The sequence below is a fragment of the Natator depressus genome, chromosome 11 (assembly GCF_965152275.1).
Source record: "Natator depressus isolate rNatDep1 chromosome 11, rNatDep2.hap1, whole genome shotgun sequence".
In the NCBI taxonomy this organism is placed as follows: Eukaryota; Metazoa; Chordata; order Testudines; family Cheloniidae; genus Natator; species Natator depressus.
In genome coordinates this window covers 12,493,209-12,513,567 of record NC_134244.1, presented here as the reverse complement: position 1 = coordinate 12,513,567, position 20,359 = coordinate 12,493,209, and the positions used below count along the sequence as shown (strand labels likewise).

Sequence of the window (20,359 nt, the reverse complement as noted above, 5' to 3'; positions counted from 1 at the left end):
AATAATTTCATCCACATATTCAACTGGCAAAATTACATGGACTTCATAGAGTAAAAGTTGTGTTAGAATTACACAAAATATTTGAGAAATAGAAAGCAACATACCTGGCTAAAAAAATAAAAAGGAGTTAGAGCCAGAAGTGTGACAGACTTTCAATCTAGTGAAACTCAGAAGTCTGACTTCCTGGTTCAACTATGAACATGCAAATCTGACCTCCAAAATTAACCAAAAAAAGACTAAACTCGAAGTCATGCTAGACATTTAGAACTTAAAAATAGTTTCTTTACTGAAAACCTGGTATTACTTGTAATGGGCAAGAAAACAGAGTTTGCTTTGATTCAGATGGTATTTAGAAGAGGGCACTCCACCTACACTGCCCAAGTCAATACAAGGTTTTAGAATTAAAAAAAACATTACTATCCAGCGATTTCTAGAAAGCATAACGAATGCTACCGGGGGCTTCTATGTCTTAGGGTAACAGTCACTGATCTCCCTGGGGTTAAGGAATGTACATCTCCCTGGTTCAGACAGGATAGTAGGCCAAAGCAAAATGAACAATCCAGGGACTTGGTGTACTTTGTATCAGTCGCATCTCCCAGCAGGAAATTAGTTGAGGTTAAGCATGTGACAGTTCATTCTAACTAGCAATAAATCCCCAAAAGGCAACCTGCCATTAACTTCAGCTGAACAGGTTTATTTTAGCTCAGTTCTTCAGACATGAATTTCCTCAGAACACTCTTGGAAAGCTGAGAAACCAAACTAGTCGCCAGGTTTAGGTTGTGTCAATCAATACGGGGTTACGTCTAAGAACTCCACTTATCAAACTGGAGGTCAGGAATGAGTTACTGCAACTCTAGGAAAGTTTCAAAGATGGAGCTAAACCAAAGGCCTAAAAAAGCAGCTCTGAAGGGTGCAGTCTTCAAGATTCTTTAAAAATAAAAAAAATAAAAAAGGGTACTGAGAATGCGATATGAACACGTCTAGCATCTCTAGGAAAAGAGAGGCAGCACAAGGGAAATAAATCAGTAACAAAACCCAGACACTGCATCTTGTTACTGTCCTGTTAGAAGTAACTGTTGAAGTCAGTCTGGCAGAGAAATAGCTTGAACAATAGTCTTGGTGTAGCATGCAGAATTAAAGCTGTTGTAGGTGATGTTTTGGGGAAAGGAGTCTTATTGCAGAGTATCTGGAGGACGAGAGCGCACATGCTCTATGGAGGAGTATCTAAAGCTAAGAGCAGGGTAGTACATGCAGTAATTACTTACAAGCTAGGAGAGCAGCCAGCCAGAGAGGCTACGACCTGACTTAACACCTACAGAGTTAGAAGTAGCAGCATAGACACCTGCTGTTGGGTGAGCCCGTCATACTCTGGTTGTCCTAATCTCTCTGAAGTGTGCTCACATAGAAAAGCATAGACCAACATCACCACCTTCCTTAGGGAGGTTTTTTTGCTTTACTGCTCTTATCAGTCTTCTTGACAAGCTAGTCTCTCTTCACAATTCACACCTCACCCACACCACTTGTGTCTTATTTATAGTAGCCACTCTGAAGTTTGTGGCAAGAATCACAAGGAAGCAACAGAGAGTTCATCAAGCAGCTCACTGTGTGAGGTAATCCCAGCCAGCCTCAATCTAGAGTTGAGGAGCCAGAGGAGCGAGAGCTACGCCAAGAAGGGAAGCCTTACTTAGCTCCCTACAGACCACCACCATAGGCGCGGACTCTGTGGGTGCTCCAGGGCTGGAGCACCCATGGGGAAAAATTGGTGGGTGCTCTGCACCCCACCAGAAGCTCCCCTCCCTAGCTCACCTCCGCCTCCTCATCCTGCTTCTTCCCCCTCCCTCCCAGTGCTTGTGCCTCGAAACAGCTATTTCACGTGGCAGGCACTGGGAGGGACGGGGGAGGAGGAAGAACGTGGCGCACTGGGGGAAGAGGTGGGGCCAGGGCATGATTTGGGGAGGGATCCAATAGGGGCAGGGAGGGGGTGGAGTTGGGGCGGGGCCAGGGGGGGCGCGAGCACCACTAGTGCCAATGAAAGTTGGCGCCAAACGACATTTACTAGAGAAATCATTCTGAAGGGTGAAAGAAGTCAGGATGCCATGAGTAAGTGTTAAAATGTATTTTCTGTAGAAATCTCAGGCACACTTGTTCATAAGTTTCCAGAAACCCCCAAACACATACCAGGCAGAGAGGACACATTGTGAACCAGCTCAGAGCACAGCTGCAACAATTATCACTTGGCTGGCAAAGACAGATAGGAGCATTCTCAGTGTTTAATTTGTAATGAAAGAGGGGCTGGAGCTCAAGCAAACTAACAAAAAAATTCATAATTGATGCACGAAGCCCAGACGTGGCTGGGGCTCTGCCCTGGCAAAAATTAAGAATTGAGTATTCTTCCCACAAGGCAATGGAGTTGGGTAGCAGGTTTCTAGAGAAAACTCAACTTTGAATGCTGCTTGGTTTAGTTTCTGGCTGGGAGGGGAGGGGTTCTTTTTTGCACAAACTAATGCGTAGGTCAAAGCTATTGCATGTTTCTTTGGAGGAATTTTTAAGCACCAAACTCATTTCACTTTTCATCTTGAAATTGAAACACTTTGTGAATCCATGACAAACAATAATTCTGGAAGTTCCATGCTGGGAAAGAGGGTAGGGTTGCCAACTTCCTAATCACACAAAACTGAACACCCTAGCCCTGCCCCTTCCCTGAGACCACACCCTCTGTCCTGCTGCTTCCCTGAGGCCCTGCCCCCCACTCACTACATTCCCTGTCCCTCGCTGGCTTGCTCTCCCCCACCCTCACTCACTTTCACTGGGCTGGAGTGAGGGAGGGGACGAGGGCTCCAGCTGGGGGTGCAGGCTCTGGGGTGGGGCGCTCAGGGCTAGGGCATGGGCTTACTTCAGGCAGCTCCTGGTCAGCGGTGTTAAGGCAGGCTTCCTGCCTGTCCTGATTCCGTGCTGTGCCCCGAAAGCAGCCAGCCGTAGGTCTGTCTCCAAGGCAGAAGCACAGCAGGCGGCTCTGTGCACCGCTCTCGCCCGCAGTCACCACCCCCGCAGCTCCCATTGGTTATGGTTCCCGGCCAGTGGGAGTGCAGAGCAGGTGCTAGGGGCAGGGGCAGTGCACAGAGCCCTGTGCGTCCCCTTTCCCCACCCCACCTAGGAGCTGGACCTGCTGGCTGCTTCCACGGTGCAGCGCAGAGCCAGGACAGGTAGAGACTAGCCTGCTTTAGCTCTGCAGCACTGCCAACCGGACTTTTAATGGCCCGGTTAGCGGTGCTGACCTGAGCCACCAGGGTCCCTTTTCTACCAGGTGTTCTGGTTGAAAACCAGACACCTGATCACCCTAAAAGAGGGCCACTCATAGCAACAAAAACCCTAAAATTTTTATTTCTGAAATTCTATTTAGCAAGAGAGATTTCTGCATTCTCAACATAAATTCAGTTATGTTAAGAACCCTTTGTGGACACCTGAAGTGTGACGTAACCTAGAATTTTTAAAAACCTGCCCACTGCCACCCACCCAGTAGGTGTGAAGTTGCACATGCAAGAAGCAGTGCATCATTTTTGCATAACACTAATAAAACCATTCACTAGAAATTATAAATATACCCTCCTTTTATCATAGATCACCATAAAATGTTTAAACATCTATTGGAGTCCAACTGATCAGCTTTTTACTTTGGATCTAGCTATTTTATTTCTGCTATGGATGGCATGGTAGCAGTCTATGGAATACCATCTTTTATCCTAGTGGTGGGCACAAAAACAAATTTATTACACATACTTTCCAAGCAGCTGTTAATAAAACACAAGGCCTATTCTTTTGCAGGGTGTCAAGGGTCAGCTTCATTCAGCAGCTCTCAAAATTGAGCTACAGTAAGAATTTTTCCACTTTTAATTAAGTGATTCCTCAGTGACATGACATCACCACTGAGGCCAATGTTGCCCTAGGCTCAGAGCAGGCCTTTTCTGCTGTAGAACAAACCATTTCCCCTACCCAGAGAGCTCAGAGAAAAGAGACAGCATGAAGACATCTGACTAGCTTGTTTACAGCCCAGGAGCGCCTATTTCTGTATCTCAAAAGGAATCTGCAGATATGCACCCTGCCCAATTTCTAATGGAAAAAAAAATAGAAGCCACAATCAGATTATTGGGAACCAAAAACTGTTTTTTGCACAGGTTTGGAGGGAAAGTCTACGGTTAGAATGATGCCACTAACCCTTCCAAGCACACACAGGGTTTACAAAGCCTATTCAGTGAGGAGACGTTCTCCTTTGACACTGAGGCTGTAAAGAACTCACAGCAGAGACTAATTCTTCCTCTACATACCGACGAGTGCAGAATATACTGCTTAAGTCATATAGTGTTACTAAGTAACACCACAAGATAGGATGAGAGGGATATAAGTGTACAAAGGGAAATGTGTACTGGGGGAAGAGTCCCACTACACTCCTCTATTGAGGTCATAGGAAGCCTCATGGTAAAGAAAAAACTGGTTACAGCCAGGGCAGAACCCCCAATATGATCTACGTGCATGTGACTAGGATTAGGCAATGACATAGAAAAACTGTACAGTCAAATAGATCTTCATGCTGGACTGTTTTCACTTGCTCACTCTTAATATATTATTCAGCTCTGATAGTCCCAAAGACAGAAGGATGGAATAAAAAATAAGTTGTGGATGGTCCTGGGGCTACAGTGGACACCATATGACTAACGAGAACGAGTGTAGAGCTGTTCGATGATAAATATGCCCAAAGCCACATTGCATACTTCTGTGCCTGAGCTCCCAGTGCCAATTCCCAGAAGCTACTTCCTCCACCCCCTTGACTTCTAAAATTACTTCAAGAAAAATATATCCTTGTAGCAAAGATAATGAAGATGGGTTAAAGGAGGTCTGAATAAGTGTAAATGGTGGTCACCAAGTAAAACAGGAAGATCTGAATTACTGGTGTTTTATATTTTACTGTTTGAAAATTACAGAGGGAGAACAGGCAACCAGCTTCAAAAGACGCTAATTACCCTCATAAGGCTGTTAGATTTGCAAGAGGTTTCAATACACTTTTCAGAAACCCAAATCATCACAAGATGCCCCCAGATAGTGACAAGAAGAATATAGGTTTCAGAGCGGTAGCCGTGTTAGTCTGTATCAGCAAACAAAACAAAAACCGAGGAGTACTTGTGGCACTTTAGAGACTAAAGTTTATTTGGGCATAAGCTTTTGTGGGCTAAAACCCACTTCATCCGATGCATGCAGTGGAAAATACAGTAGGAAGATTATATATACATATACACACTCCCATGAAAAAAATGGGCGTTGCCATACCAACTGTAAAGAGACCAATTAATTAAGGTGGGGTATTATCTAGAGGAGAAAAAATAATTTTGTAGTGATAATCAGGATGGCCCATTTCCAACAGTTGACAAGAAGGTCTGAGTAATAGTAGGGGAAAAAAAATTAGCATGGGTCATTACGCAAAGTAAAAACTCCCAGTCTTTATTCAAGCCTAATTTAATGGTGTCCAGTTTGCAAATTAATTCCAATTCTGCAGTTTCTCACTGGAGTCTGTTTTTGAAGTTTTTTTGTTGGAGAATTGCGACTTTTAGGTCTGAAATTGAGTGACCAGGGAGGTTACAGTGTTCTCCGACTGGTTTTTGAATGTTCTAATTCTACTCTGTCCCTTTGTTTTCATTTAACAGCTCATAAGGGGAGGGAGTAGCTTTGTCAAAACCTAACAAACTGGCATGAGCAAGACAGGCCCTCAGGAGAGGTTATCTTTCACGTGCTGAAGTATGAATGCTGGGTTTCTTAGAGACCAGCAAGAAGGAAGATTTTTCCATTCTGCCCCTTGGGAAAGGGTTTCCCTGGACTGAGGAAAATCTCTGCAGTACATACTGAGCTCTCAACATTCTGAAGCAGTGTTAATGTTCTGATATAACCACAGATCTTTCAAGAGTTACCCAGGCGATATCTTATTCCCAACTGTCTGATTTTGATTTCCAAGGTTGGAACAGCCCACTGACAGCTTTCAAAATACAGCAGTCTGTGCCAGTGTTCCTTATGAGTGGCTAGGTAGTAATCAATGTCAAAATTCAGTTTTGCCTAGATCTTTAGTACTGCATTTTATAATGTGAATCATTTACGTTACACGCTGCACCACTGCATTTTGGAAAGGGGGAGCCACCAGTCAAACTTTCAACTTGAGTGTGTGCTCTACCAAGTAGTTACTCTGATTTCAAAGCCAAGTTCCAAAACAACTGAGAAAAGTAACTTGGAATACTTTTTTGGGGTAGGGGTGAGAGATGGTGCATGACAGATATTCTTCCACTGTGTAGCCTGGCGGTTAGGGCAGTGACCTGGGATATCAGACACCAATTCAGAGTAGAATTATCTCATCCCAGATCACTTTGAACCTGGTAAAGCAGGGAGCTGATCTGGTTTGAGAGAGGCCTGAGGCCAGTGCCCTACCCACCAGGCTATTGGGTATTGTGGAGTCAATCTCACTCTCAACTCAGGTTTCAGTACGAAAACTGGACATTTTTAACAAATCTATTTTTGCAATACAAAAAAGTAGAAGCCTCAAAAGCTGCCAGATGCGCTCATATTCTGCACAGGCTTCACTATGAACTGGCATTTTACTGACATGATTGTCTACTGTGCTGAGGGAGAGAGAGCCATTTGCCAGATAGAGTCATGCATTTCAGGTCACTTAGAGGGAATACTGTAAATACTCAGGTAACATAATTCAAGACAAACCCAGAATGTTTAAGTGTTATCACTTTACACTAAAGATTTTTTGCCGGTGAAGTAGGCAGTAGTTACTCTCACTCGAAGCATAGATGATTTGAATTAAATGTTTGAACATTATTTCAGATGGTTAACTCACATATAAAATATGAAGGATCTGAAATATACAAGATTTGATGCACTTCAGTTATATGAAGCTTTGGTACCATCTTATTTTTATATTCTACTCATTGAGCACATTTGCATTTCTAAGTAAAACACATTACCATTGGTAACTAATGGATGTCTTAAAGCAGAGTCCTTAGGCCACAAAAAGCTAGATCGCATGATGCTAAATTGGATCTCAGTGATATACATATTATACCCCCAGAGGATTAATTAGGCTACATCTCTTCAAAACATGCTCAAAGTGTATTTATTCAGTGTGTGGTTAAGTTATGCCGAGTTGTGCAATACTTGACAGCATCTTACAGAACTGTTCCATGGCACTGTCCAGTTGTGTCCTGATTTGCAGAGGTTCGAAGCATTTGTAGATCTTATTGAAGTATGTGGATGCTCCCTGCCTCTTGAAATTGGCATGAACACATAGGCCATTTGGGGCACTATGTCCGTGCCATTATTTTCAACAGGGCCCAATTCTGCCACTCTTACTCATGAATAATCTTATTGAACACTATTTTGCAGGAAGTTTTAGCCACGGTTAGCCTTTGTGCTGGGTAACAGTGTTAAGGCCATGGACAGCAGAAAAAAGGTACTTACTGAGCCATGCTAACCTGTCTTACTGTAGAACATGATTCTGGGAATCAGAAATCCTGACTCCTATTGCCCCAAATTTGCTGTTGGGGTTACACGTTTCTGAAAACTGGACCCCCCGCCCGCACACACTTCAGCTCTTCCCCTTGGGCCTGCTTCCTGCTCTGCCTGTCATCCCCACCCCCATCACTTGCTGCCCTCCACCTTCTTCCCACCCCAGCTGGTCCCCCTCTGCTCTGGGGCTGGGAGCTGCAGCCTGACTCCGAGCCTGCTGCCTGCCTACCCACAGATGCAGGCAAGAGGCAGCCCTGACTGAGCAGGGCCTGGCATAGGTTGATGACCCTCCCACCTACAGTAACTGGACTTTTGGTGTCCATTCAGTGTGTCTGACTGGACACTGGCAGGTCCCCTTTTTGACCAGACTTTCTGGTCAAAACCGAACAGCTTGGGAAAGTCATTTAACTGGTGTCTGACTCAGTTTGATAATCTGTAAAATGGATATTAAACATTAGTGTGTGTCATGAGGATTTGATAGGCTTCATTGACTCTGTAAAGCTTTTTGAGATTCTTGAGAAAGTATGATATAGCACATTATTAATTACAAGATTTTGTAGTTGTGGTGCTCAAACTTATACCGAAATGAAGTTGGGATTTTCTCAGTAGCTTCATCACTGTCTCAGGAGGTGCTGCTCCCTTTTCCCACTGTATCCTTCGGGACCCCAATTCTGCTCCATCCCACTCAACAGGAGTATGGAAAAGATACTTTGAACTAGATACTTTGTCTTGCATTGACAAACAAGAGATCTTTGCTTGAAACTGCATAGAAACCTGTGCTAGTGGCCTCTGGCTAACTGTGGACTCCTTCCTTAAGGCCATTAAATTCACTCCCTTTGGGAGCCACTGTCACACTGCCACTTACTCTATACCGTAGTACAAGTATAGTACAGTGTAAGTTGTAAGAAACCTGCCAAGAAAACCAAGAATGTTATTTCCACCCCTTCAAACCACCACTAAATATATCTTTCAAACACCCAACAAATGTTGTCAAAAGAGTTGATTTTCAGTGCTTTCCTATGAAAGTTGTTTTGTACACATCACACTGAAGGAAAAAAGTGCATGACAAAGAAAAAGTGAAGCAAAACCTAAATGCAGTAATCCTTTCATATAAGAAAATAAATTCAGTTTTCTACATTTTTTTTAATTCTATTTGCAGGTTCTAATGCTCACCTTGCTAGGACCTAACCAAGGGGAATTTTTCAATTACACATGAAGCAGTCCAGGATAATCATTTTAATTAACGGAACTCTAACCTCAAGAAGGTCTGAAGCCAGTGGGGAGAGTCATGGTGAGTTTTGGGATTGAGGGGAGGGTGGGGGGAGGAAGAGGGGATAAATTTATAGCAACCCAGAAAGAATTAATTGGACAAAAATGGACAATTCACAAGGGAGAGGCATGTATCTCACATTGCTGATTGTCTGAGACCCCTGTCAGTCACAGCTGATATGCTAGTCAGCTGAACTTACTTTAAACCCACAATAAGGTTGACATGACTGACTACAGTGACACACAAACCAGGACAAATCAGAGAGAACATGTTAGTTTCAGGTGTGAAATAAAAGTTAATATTTCCCAATTGGAAAGAAATTAGAAGAGAAGACATTTTCCATCATATCTGATAGGATTTTTCTTTACCCACTAAGCTGCTCCTTTTTAAAGAACAGAATATTATTTACAATGTGTTCTTTACAAAAATGTCTGACAAGCTTTTGTTGCTTCTCTCTGCTTTACACCATAATAAGAGCGTTTAAATGGTAGCAATGTAATTCTTATGTGGTAATAACTAGTTTGGTGTATCCACCTAAAAGTGAACTGGATCTTTAAGGGCTACTTATTTTGTGATGTGAAAAATACTTCTGCAGATTCTTCTGCAGTGTATATGATGCCTATTGACTACCAAACTAGCAAGATCCCTTCTTTGAGACTGTCAAACTGACTTAAATCACTACCTCCCTATGACTCGGAAGGTGGATGGTTTCATTTGTGTGCTGCATTCTTCTGCAAGAGTTCACTTGTCATGATGTAGTCTGATTATGCAAAAGGAACGGATACGAAACTCTCCTGTGAAGCCTATTGTCTTCCTCAAGCTCAGAGGCTGAAAACATTTTGGAAGAGATGACAGGACTAGGTGCATTTCCTAGGCTCCTAATTGCTTACACCTGCTACCTCATCTATGTGTTTACTTTATATTTCACTCTTCAGTGCTTGTAACACTTGAGTTGGAGTCATGTTAAGAGTAGAAACATATTCAAGACTTTGCTTGAAAGATCTATCTATACCCACCCCCAAGTAGAAACTGAGAATGACACTTATCTACTGTATTAAGTTGTCCAGTTAGCCGAAGAGTCCACTCCTCCTATGAGCATTCCCTATGGTATATAGTTTTCAAACTGCTTTGTCTAGTCTACAGGTATCTCAATGGAGCTTCCACCACTTCATCCCCAGTCTAGAAGATCAGTGCTAGACTGAATATCAGGAAAGACAACTTGGGAAAGAATTGCTCTCCTCCCCCCATTAACCCTACTTGGAATATTCAGGACAATTCCTCTCCAGTCTTGAAATGCTTTGTAGAAAAGTAATACACCCCGTTTACTCTGCTCTTTATCAGTGCTCAGCCAGTGTGTACTTATCACAAGTGTTTTTCCCTTAAGAGTCAAGTCTTTCACCCAGAGTCTTGTGGCAAGATAAGTCTTGTGATCTCTCATATGTGCTTGAAGTGAAAGAGATGGTTTGGGAGTTTTGCGGGCATGAAAGCAAAATTGATGTACTCTCTTTTAAATCAGCTGAACTTATGAGAGCTGAAAACAATACAGTAACCTCAAGAATTATGATCAGCACCGCTCTCTACTCAGACCCTATGCCACCAGCACTCCCAGCTATCTCAGTGACATCACTGATTTCCTGAGAAGACTATAATGCATTGGTGATCTTCCAGAAAACACCATCCTAGCCGCCATGGATGTAGAGGCTCTCCACACAAACATCCCAAACACAGATGGAATACAAGCTGTCAGGAACAGTATCCCTGATGATGCCACAGCACAACTGGTTGCTGAGCTCTGTGACTTTATCCTCACACACAATTATTTCAAATTTGGTGACAATATACGCCTCCAGACCAGTGGCACCACTATGGGCATCCGCATGGCCCCACAATATGCCAACATTTTTATGGCTGACCTGGAACAACGCTTCCTCAGCTGTTGTCCACTCACGTCCCTTCTCTACCTATGCTACATTGATGACATCTTCATCATCTGGACCCATGGGAAGGAAACCCTGAAAGAATTCCACCACGATTTCAACAGCTTCCACCCCATCATCAACCTCAGCCTGGACCAATCTACACGGGAGGTCCACTTCCTAGACCCCATGGTGCAAATAAGGGATGGTCACGTTACCACCCTATACTGAAAACCCAGCAACCGCTATGCCTACCTTCATACCTCCAGCTTCCATCCCGGACACACCACACGATCCATTGTCTACAGCCAAGCACTGAGGTACAACCGCATTTGCTCCAACCCCTCAGAAAGAGACCAACACCTACAAGATCTCTAAGTCTCTAAGGTGCCACACGTACTCTTTCTTTTTGCAAATACAGACTAACATGGCTGCTACTCTGAAAAAAGTTCTTCACCAAGCATTCTCAAAACTACGATACCCGCATGAGGAAATAAGGAAATAGATCAACAGAGCCAGACGTACCCAGAAGCCTCCTGCTGCGAGACAAGCCCAAGAAAGAAACCAACAGAACTCCACTGGCCATCACATACAGTCCTCAGCTAAAATCTCTCCAACGCATCATCAGTGATCTACAACCCATCCTGGACAATGATCCCTCACTTTGGCTGGCCTGTCTCCCAAGGCCTGTGCTCGCCCACAGACAAACTGCCAACCTGAAGCATATTCTCACCAGCAACAACACACCACACCATAGTAACTCTAACTCAGGAACCAATCCATGCAACAAACCTCGATGCCAACTCTGCCCACATCTACACCAGTGACACCATCACAGGACCTAACCAGATCAGCCACACCATCACCGGTTCATTCACTTGCACATCCACCAATGTAATATACGCCATGTGCCAGAAATGCCCCTCTGCTATGTACATCAGCCAAACTGAACAGTCCCTCCATAAGAGGATAAATGGACACAAGTCAGATATTAGGAATGGCAATATACAAAAACCCATAGGAGAACACTTCAACCTCCCTGGACACACAATAGCAGATTTAAAAGGCAGCCATCCTGTAGCAAAAAAACTTCAGGACCAGACTTCAAAGAGAAACTGCTGAGCTTCAGTTCATTTGCAAATTTGACACTATCAGCTCAGGATTAAACAAAGACTGTGAATGGCTAGCCAACTACAAAAGCAGTTTTTCCTCCCTTGGTGTTCACACCTCAACTGCTAGAAGAGGGCCTCATCCTCCCTGATTGAGCTAACCTCATTATCCCTAGCCTGATTCTTGCTTGCGTATTTATACCTGCCTCTGGAAATTTCCACTCCATGCATCTGACAAAGTGGGTATTCACCCACCAAAGCTTATGCTCTGATACGTCTTTAGTCTATCAGGTGTCACATGACTCTTTGCCACTATTACAGATCCAGACTAACACGGCTACTCCTCCGATACTTGACACCACTCATTTAGTTTCAGACTTGATAGCATGTGGCTGATCTGTATACTTGTACAATGTGAGATCTGAAAGTCTTGTCTGTACATCCCCTTTGCCACATCCCAAATGCAACTGTCTCTCAAAGGATGGCATGGCCTTCCTTGACTCCAGGTACAATCCTTAGGCATGTGAGGATGCAGTGACTTTGAAGGGACAAGAGAAAGTTTTATTAGGGATGTAGAAGTTTCCCTAGTGCAGTGGTTTTCAACCTGGGTGGGGGGTCTACAGACTATGTCTAAGGGGTCCGTGAAAGGTGGCTGTTACCACAGAACAGTGATTTTCAACCTGTGGTCTGTGGACACCTGGTAGTCCACAGACTAAGTCTAAGATTTCCAAAGGTGTCTGCACCTCTAATTTGAAATATTTTAGGGGTCTGCAAATGAAAAAAGGCTGAAAACAACTGCCATAGTGGAACTGGGTCAAAATTTAAAAAGCCACTTTGGTGTGAGAGCACCAAGAACCCTTAAACACAAAGGACTGAACAAATGAAAGAAACCGCACAGACAGAAGGCTAGTACTGCTGAGTCTATAGACATTCTAACGTCACAACTAGTAAGCAATTCAATGGTTTTTCCCAGAAAGCCTATTGAAGAATTTAGTAGTTTCCTCATATTTGCTATTCAGGAAGCACTAAGAAACTGGACAAACTTGTCAGACATTCTTAATCTTCACCATTGTTTTTGCCTCCATGATGATTTCAACAAAGCTGTTTTGGACACACATTCCAGTATGCTTCACATACTTTAACCATGGTTCAGTTTTAAACAGAAAATAGAATGTTCAAGTCCATAACATTTCCTAATATGAATGAGTTTATTGCAGATCATACCCTTGCTATCATGAAGCAGAAAGGTACTAATTTCCTTAACAATGCTCTACAGTTGACTTTAATGACTATAACCCTCATATCTTCTAAAAATGGTTTTCCTAAGAAAACTTGCCTTTTATCTAATAAAGAGATAACTTGTACTAATGCTCTGACAGCGCTTGTGGTTATGCCAATTTCTCCATCTTCCAGTATGGCACAATGTTTCTGACAGCTTAGAGAAGATCTAAGAGGTGACTGGCTGAACAGTCTTTACCATACATCAGAGTCACTAAAATTGAAGCCAAGGAAAATCTATTTAATTAGTCTTACACTACACATCTTCCTTAGCATGAGTCAATGAATTTTTGAGATTAACAAAAGGAGAATGAAAAAAACGGGGTAAAGGAGATGCAAGACATGGAATAGGAAAATGAGCAAAAGACTTGGGCTGGGGGGAGTAAGGGGGAGAGGACAGAAGAAAAGGACAGGCTCCTTAAAATAAAAGAACCTTCCACAACACTCAGCTTTTGTTTTCCATATAATAAACATAAGTGGGAGGGTCTAACATTCACCTAAGCTTCTTATTTTATGAAATAAAAGGTTTAGAGCAGCCACACACAAGTACATGACTAGTCATATACACAGGATGACTGCTGAAGAAGGGGAAGGGGCAAGCTCTTGATTTCAGATATTTACATCAGCCATTCAAAACAGATCCATGTCTTGCATTAGGTCACTTTCCATTACAGGGTAACAGCGAAAACTATTTAAGTCATCCATAAGAGCCATGTGGTACAATTACTGCCTATAGTTCCTGTGACACTGCACTCCATAATGTTCTATGGAAATATGTTTATGAGTGTAAATATGATGTAACTGGAGTATGCTTTATGCAAACGGTCTCTTGTAAGGTATCATTACAAATCTTATAATCTACTGAGTGTTCATCCTATTTGTATGCATGTATCATTCTTGTACCTGAAGCTAGAAATATAAACTTTAAGATCCTATTGTAATTATGCAAAGTGTGGGCCATTAATGATTGTTTAGAATCTTGATGGACTAGGACAATTGATTGTAAATGGCTCTGTTTACTTGCAAGCCTTCCTGTGTTCATGTAAGCCAGCCCAGGAAGAATGGTGGAATCCATCTTAAACCATTTAGAACCATTTTCCATTGGGAGGGGAGGGGGGGGGAGGATCCAGAGAAACAGAAGATTCCCACCTTGTGCCAAAGGTGACAAAGGAGGCGGCAGTCATGAGAAAAACCCTAGTTACGATCTGAGCTGGAACTAAAAAGGATTGTACCAGGGGAAAGGATTGGACTCAGACTAGGAAGGAGTCTAGTCTGTGAAAGAAGCTTATTAAAACATCTAAGAGTAAGATATTATCTGTAATCAGTTTCTTAATGTATTAGGCTTAGACTTGCACGTTTTTGCTTTATTTTACTTGGTAACTTATTTTGTTCTGTCTGATATTATTTAAAACCACTTAAAAGTGATTTTATTACATATTACAAGTAGGATTTGTTTATTAATAAACCCAAAGTGATTAATACCCGAGGGAGCAGACAGCTGTGCATCTCTCTTTCTCTATCATAGAATCTCAGGGTTGGAAGGGACCTCAGGAGATCTAGTCCAACCCCCTGCTCAAAGCAGGACCAATCCCCAATTTTTGCCCCAGATCCCTAAATGGCCCCCTCAAATATTGAACTCACAACCCTGGGTTTAGCAGGCCAATCCTCAGACCACTGAGCTATCCCTCCCGCCTCCTATCAGTGTTTATGGGTTTACCCCGTATAAGCTTTATGCAGAGTAAACAATTTATTTGGTGTTTGGATCTCATTGGGAACTGGGTGTCTGGGTGCTGGAGATAACTGACCTGCTGAGCAGTTTTTGGTTAAAAAGTCTGCAGCTTTGGGAGTGTGGCTCAGACCCCCAAGTCTGTGTTGCAACAGGCTAGCGTGTTTGGCTTAACAAGGCAGGGTTCTGGAGTCCCAAGCTGGCAGGGAAAATAGGCTCAGAGGTAATTGCAGCACGTCAGGGGACAGTCCCAAGGGGGTCTCTGTGACCGAACCTGTCACAGTTCTGCCTTACAGCAGGGTGTCAACATAAAAAATGTTCAGAGCAAAAGTTTACAATAGGCTGTTTATTTGTACCACAGACTAGTTAGCTGAGAGTTTGGAGCAGTATACACAATTCTACACACACAGTTGGGCTCCTTGATTCCCAAATGTAATCAGTGGCCATAAATACTTCTCCATCTTTCCTTCTGCGATGCAGACATTGCTACAGTGATCCATATCTTTATGACCTGTTAGCTAGGAGAATTAGAACTCAGTACACCCTACCTGGGGCTAACATATGACACCCAACTTCATCAAATACAGGAGGTGCCTGGTTTCCAAGTGAGGCAGAGTGGTGCAGGTACATTATATCTATGATCTGGATTACTGACAAATTCATCTCCAAGTGAAATTCAAGGTGCTAGCTGCTTTCCATAAAACTCCAAATGACTTGGGTCTGAGAGAAAGAGGCTATGTCTCAGGGCCTACCACATCACATACATTCAATCAACAATATTTCAGCTCTCTGCTCCAGACTGAAGCTCAACGGAGCCAGAGCCAGGGCATTCTTAGTGGTTGAACTTCACCTCTGAAGTTTGCTTCTGAAGGAAGGCATCTAACAAAAAACAAACACACCAAAAAAAAAAACACACACCCTGACCTGACCACATTTAGAACATACTGGAAGACTCCTCTTTCACCCAGACTTTCCACTAATCAAGAAAATTTCTGGCATTTATTTTTCCCATTTTCTAGGCTCTTTAAAAGGGCTCAGACTCTGGGGGGTGCTGGTACACGTACTCATAATTAGAAAAATAACTACTTCTAACCCAAGACAGAAAAATGCAGCTGATGGGTGTTTTGCACATCTTTGTTAAATAAAGGAGATTCCTTCCCCATGGTACTGATTCTTACTGAGAATTCAGTGACTCTCTCTCCTGCTTATAAGATCATATTCAGAATTCAAGCCTGTGTCACATTGCTTTTACAGTCATAGTGACTGCTAGGAAGTGTCTTATTACTCTGTCTCTTGTGTGCAAACATAATGACATTGCAAAAATTGTTTCTCAAACTTTGCCTGATTAAATTAACTGGCCAGAAGAATTGCACGAGCCTACTGCTCTTTACTATCCTTTTCATGAATGAAAGCAAATCAGACTGAATTTTTTTGCCATGAAACATGTTCCTATATTAGACTGAGTATCTCTGCACTTCACTTGAGCACAGAAGGAGTCCTTGTCTAGTTCATCTTGAGTTGAGTTAGACCACAACTGCAAATGGTACCCAGTGCCAGATCACTTTCCCTGACTGTACCCCACTAGTTCTGTACACGTGGGCATAGCTGACTAGATCAGGAGTCCACCTTACAGAAGTCATGCCAAAAAGATACCATGAACACTACTGTTGTGAAAGACTGCATGAGATTGAAATTCAAGCAGTATTTTTTGACATCTGACAAAACCCTTTTCAAAATTGCCCTATTACACAAAATCCATACTTTTCCAAATGAAAGGCTCCACATACATGTCTCAGCAAAATTTCACACAAGAATTAAGCCTCAGACTTTTTACACTGCACTATTCTCTCCCCCTCCCCCTCCCCCCCCCCCCCCACCAACCACGCTCCCCCGGATCAATTATCTGCATCATCTCCAAGTTCCAGAGCACAAAATACTTTTGCTTAACTCGGATGCGTGACCTCTCACTGACAATGGGCTGCAAACTAATCTTGCCAATTTTTTCAAATCAGATTCAGTTCAGGAGACACTTTACTGGAATGACAATCTACGTAAGTGTTGCCAAAGTACAAGATATCAGGCATCTGTCACCAGTAAAGAGATCCACCCTCTGAAGCAGGAGAGGTCATTTACAGGGCAGCAGCAAGAACAAATCGAAGTCAAGTTGTCCTGTATCCATGTTATAGATGAGTCCTCTTTATAGTTATGCACTTTCCACAGCAAATCTGAGATTGAAGCAAGGTGGAGAAGGGCTAGGGTGACCAGATGTCCTGATTTTATAGGGACAGTCCCAATATTCAGGGCTTTTTCTTATATAAGCGCCTGTTACCCCCCACCTCCTGTCCCAATTTTTCACACTGTCTATCTGGTTACCCTAAGAAGGGCAGAGAAATGGCCCGAAAAATATGAAGCCTGTCTTTGGGCAATGACAAAGAAGTGAAGTTAGATGTTCAAAAGTCAAGTTACAGCATTAAGGAATTGTCTCCAAGCTTAATGACGTGCTACTAACATTAGCATGGTGATGTGGTAGTCTGGAGTGCCCACACCATCAACAAGTGCACGTAGAATGCATACATAAGTGCACTTACACCATCCGACCACCTTTGTTTTTTTCCTGAAAAGGCACCATGACTATTATTAATCTCTCCCCTTCCCGCCCATGCTCCCTTCACTATTAGAAAGAAGGCAAGATGAAAATAAATCCGCTATCAAAAATAAATACCCCACCTTTCATTATTGTATAGGCAAATGAGAATTGCCAATATGGTCAGCTAACATTCCAGAGAAGAGAATAATATCAGCTGTTTCCCTCTCCAAGTGGCATTCCCAGGATAACAAGCAGCAACAGGAATCAACACTTTGAAGTGCAAAGCCATGTCAGCTAGCGCTAACCTGTTCTGAACCTGCTATGTGTGCTAATTCTGGAAGTGCCAACAGTGCTTTCAGAGTGGACTTGTCCTATAGCTTGTTCAATCAATTTGGTTTGGGTAACAATCCTGCCACCATCTCTGTTCAGTAGGTAACTGTCAAACCCTGCAAAGGACAAGAATGCAATATCCCAAGCTCCAGAGTTATTTACTCGTTTGATGATAGGTCTTCTTGCGTTGTTGCAGAGCAACATTCTATTAAATCATGCTAAAAATCAAGGCAAACTGAACATGCTTCCTTTTCTGGTTTGTTGCTCTTGCAGAATTGTGAACCTAGCTCAATACCAGCTGAGCAAAGCACATGCATTGCAAATTCATGATGCATGAATTTAGTAAGCCAGTCTGTCCTTGAGCCCCCTTCATTTACCTTTATTTTAATTATTGGAAAATGTAATATAGAAAGGGACAGCTGATTTGTACCTGATCAAGAACCGTTCCAGCCTTCACCAAAATGCTGCATTGAACCAAACTCTTCAAAAAGTGTTTTCCTCACCTTGTTTTTATTTTGCCCGTTTATTGCCAACCTGCCATGGAACAGGAAGCACTGAAATACAGTCCAGCTTTGTTTCTGTAAAAGCCTGTTTCCCAAGGCATGATAGGGCTAAGTTAAGGCTTCCAATGCACTGTGGAGTCTGCGGTCCTGCAGTCTTTACTCTTCCGAATCACTCTTGACCTTGTTTTGGGAAAGTCAGTAATGCCTACATACTTGTGGCTTTCCCTAGACACATATACAAAGATTTAGAAGGTGTTGGCTCTGCAGGTTTTGAAGTATGAAGCACTGGCACACGCCCCTCTCCGAGCCACTCGGAAGGCTGGTTGCGCCCAACTGTGAGGAGCACAATGTATTTCAATCCAATCCAAACCCAGGAAATGCTGAGTCTCATAATAAAGCCTTAGCACGTCATTGGGCAAAGAGTTTCTATCTCATTGACTTTATAGTCCAGAGTGTTTCCTGGCAGCTATGATAAAATGTATCCTTTCAACTTTGGCCCATTCCCTCCTTGGTGACCTGCATGGTGGGTTATTTGCCTTCAGATATTGACACAAACAAACCATTTTTTTCCCCTTCTGCAGAAAGTAGCTGTGGCAATCAACCTCTCCTGAACCATTGGGACAAAGATGGAGGATGACCCACACTGGTAAACTAACCTAGGGAACAGTGAAAGCACTCATTGTTTCTCACTAATAAACCCAATCAATCATCATTGCTCTTACTGAAGGGCCCATTGTACAAGCTGACAAGTCACTGCACTGAACTCTGCCCAGTTGAACCCTCACACACACACTGATTAAGACCACTGATATCCCCGCTTTGTAAGTCAGTTTTCTGAGCCTGAGGTTCTTCTAACAAAGAGTGCTCACACTGGGCTTCAGCATAGCAAGTGGCTTCTCGAGGGTATCCCCTCCCTTTGTACTCCTACCTTTGTACTCCTAGAGAACGGCTCCCTCCATTCAAAAAAAGGGGGGAAAGCAAAAAGCAAGCCATAGAAATAACTTTCAGTAAGAGGCATTTCTGGGAGTATTTTTTAGCACAGGCAAGCTAAGGAAAAGCTTCCCTTATGGATGTGAATAAACAAGGGGTATTTGAATAACATGCTGATTATTAAGGGCTACAGCAGACTGTGCCATTTACAGTCTTGAATACACACTGAACTGGTCTTGCAGCACATGCTTAACTAGCAATTTATTCAGAGCCTTCTCCCTGCGGAAGATATCCCCAAACCAGTTGCTTTCCTAAAAACAATTTGTGTATCTGTGTTTACAGACCTCGGCATGAAACGGCCACTTTTTATGGCTAAAGGACTGTACGTCCTTGTTACAAGCTGTTCTGATGCAGAGCTCAGCTGAGATTGAAGAGGCCTGCGGAGGCATACAGCAGTTTGGGCGGGGGGCGGGGGGGGGGGGGGGGAAGGAGGGAGGAGTGGCAGGGAGAGGAACAGGGAAACTCAAATGAATTAGGTTTTGTTTTCATAAAAACTGTCTGGGGTGTGGAGTGGTTCCTTCTGCGCACTCTTATTTTTAAAACCAAAAGCTTATGAATCTACAAGTGTGGTATTGCAAAAACAGAAAAAAAGGATAAAATTAGACTTAGCCATTGCCATTTTAAAATTACAGAATTGTTTATGTCCAAGCCACCTCCCTTTCGCAAGAGTTCCATAGAACTAGGTGTATAGAATTTCAATAGGCTTCTATCAAAGTTACTCTAAAAAACTATGTAATTTGGGTTAGTGTATTTAACCATCAAATAACCGCCCAATACAGCTTGAGAGAATATCCTTTCTGTAGATTTTTGAGTCAGCTTATAGAAGGAAAATAGTTATGTATTGAATGGTTACAAGAACTATTTTTTCTGATAAGTTACTTTCTCTGAAATGCTATAGGATTTTTCCATAAAACCACTTGCATATTTTCCCCCCCATCTGTAAACGATAGAGATAACAGCAAGGACAACTTTAGTCTTGACTGCACTGAAATAGGGATTTATCTATTCTTAAATCCCGTTTACCCAAGAGTAGCAGCTAGTAGTAAATGCTTTGGATTTTGTACTTAAAACTGCCTTATGGAAAAGTAATTCCTGTTTTATA

The 20,359-nt window shown here is 42.8% G+C and overlaps 1 protein-coding gene across 9 annotated transcripts in view; it reads right to left on the bottom strand.

Annotated features, from left to right (window-relative positions):
• KALRN (kalirin RhoGEF kinase) overlaps positions 1–20,359 on the bottom strand; it is a 766,757-nt gene that overhangs the window by 107,610 nt on the left and 638,788 nt on the right. The window lies entirely within an intron of this gene.